This window comes from Macrotis lagotis, chromosome X (genome assembly GCF_037893015.1).
Source record: "Macrotis lagotis isolate mMagLag1 chromosome X, bilby.v1.9.chrom.fasta, whole genome shotgun sequence".
Classification (NCBI taxonomy): domain Eukaryota; kingdom Metazoa; phylum Chordata; class Mammalia; order Peramelemorphia; family Peramelidae; genus Macrotis; species Macrotis lagotis.
This window is the reverse complement of record NC_133666.1, coordinates 640932502-640932885: the sequence shown is the minus strand read 5'-3', so window position 1 is coordinate 640932885 and position 384 is coordinate 640932502. Positions and strand designations below refer to the sequence as shown.

The following is a 384-nucleotide window of genomic DNA, read 5'->3' as shown; positions in this document are numbered from 1 at the left end:
AAAAATATAGAATGCTTCACGAATTTGCGTGTCATCCTTGCCCAGGGGCCATGCTAATCTTCTCTGTATCATTCCAATTTTAGTATATGTGCTGCCAAAGTGAGCACTAGTTCTGAATTTTCAACAGTAATATCCTACATCTTCTCTTTTATGTCTGTTTTTTTAGTCCTTTAGAGCTTCATAAATAAATGTTTTATGTACTGAGAGCCCTTTCTGCTCTCATGTTCTATTCTTTTGACTAATAAGGTTCTCTCAATTTCTTTTAAATTCTGACATGTTATACTCATCTAATACTCCATGCTAAACATAAAATGTCTCTATATATTTAAAATACATGACAGATAACAAGGTTTAAGATTGATTAAACCTTAAAATATATTAAGA

At 31.0% G+C, this 384-nt stretch overlaps 1 non-coding gene across 1 annotated transcript; it reads right to left on the bottom strand.

The window, feature by feature from the left end:
* On the bottom strand, nucleotides 1–107 carry LOC141503567 (U6 spliceosomal RNA). Its single transcript, XR_012472914.1, has one exon. It is a non-coding gene; the product is annotated as a U6 spliceosomal RNA (small nuclear RNA).
* Nucleotides 108–384: the final 277 nt, after the last annotated feature.